This window comes from Manis javanica, chromosome 14 (genome assembly GCF_040802235.1).
Source record: "Manis javanica isolate MJ-LG chromosome 14, MJ_LKY, whole genome shotgun sequence".
Taxonomy (NCBI): Eukaryota; Metazoa; Chordata; class Mammalia; order Pholidota; family Manidae; genus Manis; species Manis javanica.
The window spans coordinates 46,472,888-46,474,892 of NC_133169.1; the positions used below are offsets into that span (position 1 = coordinate 46,472,888).

Below are 2,005 nucleotides of genomic sequence, written 5' to 3' on the forward strand. Positions count from 1 at the left end.
TTTAAAAAGAACAAGAGTTATTTAGTACCTTGTTCTTTAGAAAATATCTGTTCATATGATTACAGCCTTTGTACGGCCTCTAGTCTGACATGACACCCATACTTACACAACTCAGCGAATTACCTGTTTCATCTGTGCTCAGTTGTCCTCATTGTAGACATCCTGATGGATACAGTAGTCCCTCCAATATAAAATAATCATAACTAATTATATAAATACAATCCAATTATATAAAATGGATACAGTATTCACTCCAATATAAAATAATTATATTAATACAGCTAGATACATTGACATCATAGTTACCTGCTAAGCTATTCTGCATCCTTGCTGACAATTTCACTGTTTTGAAAAATTATACACATTTTATGGAAACATGTTTATTACTAAGATAATTCTTTCAAATTCTTACAATTTTAGTGGGAGGGACATGGAAGTATTAGTGAAAATTTTATTTTTTCTATGTGCCATGTGCAATTATAATAGTTTCATCAGAGGAAACCATAATTTTTTTTGAAATATTGTATTGATAAAATCAACATGTTTGATTTACTAGGCTTTGTAATTACCACATATTTCCACACTGGGAGAGTAGAAAACTTGATTTTTTTCTCAAGAGAATCTATTACTGAGTATCTTGTAATGGTTAAATCTATAAACAAACAACACACATTTCAAACATTTTTCTAATAAGTTTTATTGAGGAAATTACTTTTTAGCACAATTTTCATTGCCTCCAGTATATCTTTATTCCTAAGGCTATAGATGATGGGGTTCAGTGTGGGTGTAAGGATGGTGTAGAATATCGACAGGAACTTATCCTGCCCTGGAGTGTGGTATGACTTAGGTCTAATATATGTGAAAATACATGGCCCATAGTACATTATGAGTACAATCATGTGGAAAAAACAGGTGGAAAATGACTTTTTCCATGCCTCTGATGATTTCATTTGGAGGACAGTACGGAGAACTTGGACATATGAAGCAGAGATCAGGGAGAAAGAGACAAGCAGGAAAAGTATACTGCTGACATAAACCCCTTGTTCATAGTGTGTTGTGTCCACACAGGACAACTTCAGCATGGCAGGGACTTCACAGAAAAAGTGATCAATGGCCCTTGAGCCACAGAAGGGGAAGTGGAGGACATAAATTGTGTGAATAATAGAATTGAGAGTCGCGACAATCCAGGATCCTCCAGCCAAGAAAACGATGACATACTCATTCATAAGAATGGGATAGCGCAGTGGGTGACAGATGGCCACATAGCGATCATAGGACATTGCTCCCAGAAGAAAGCACTCACCCCCCAGGAGGGAGATGGACAGAAATATCTGGAAGCCACAGCCTGCAAATGAAATCGTCTGGCTGTCAGACAGAAAGTCAGTGAGCATTTTGGGAACAATGTTGGTGCTGTGCAAGATATCCATAAAAGAGAGATGGCCAAGCAGGAAATACATTGGGGTGTGGAGGTGCGAGTCCCTGTGGATCAGGAGGATCATGACTGTGTTCTCCTCTAGTCATCAGGAAAATGATTAATATAAGGGAGTAGAGAGCTAGGCTTGTTTGAGAAGACGTGAAGAGTCCCAAAAGAATGAAGTCACTGCTGAATGTGTGATTCTCATGTCCCATAATTAATTCCTCTACTTCACCTAAAAAGAAAAGAAAAAATTTGTACATATGTTAAGTACAAAGAAATAAAAACTAGTATGTGTTTCAATTTCAATTATATAAATCTGGATAGAAAATGAGATTTAATGATGTATATTTTGCAATCAACTTCAAAGAATTCTTTTTTAATTGTGCTGTTTTCTTTAAATTTTTTGTTGATCACTTTTTTACCCTTTAGCATGTCAAAAAATAAATCTATGACTCATCTTCATTATTTATTGCCATCCCATCCCACCAGAAATCAAACTTCATCATGGAAGATGCTTGTTTTGTTCACTGTTAAAAGCCAAATGCATTGAACAGTGTCTGTCACATAACATGTGTTTAATATTGGTCT

At 35.7% G+C, this 2,005-nt stretch overlaps 1 pseudogene; it reads right to left on the minus strand.

Annotated features, from left to right (window-relative positions):
* Window positions 1-686: 686 nt before the first annotated feature.
* Window positions 687-1,629, minus strand: LOC140846018 (olfactory receptor 2AJ1-like; annotated as a pseudogene).
* Window positions 1,630-2,005: the final 376 nt, after the last annotated feature.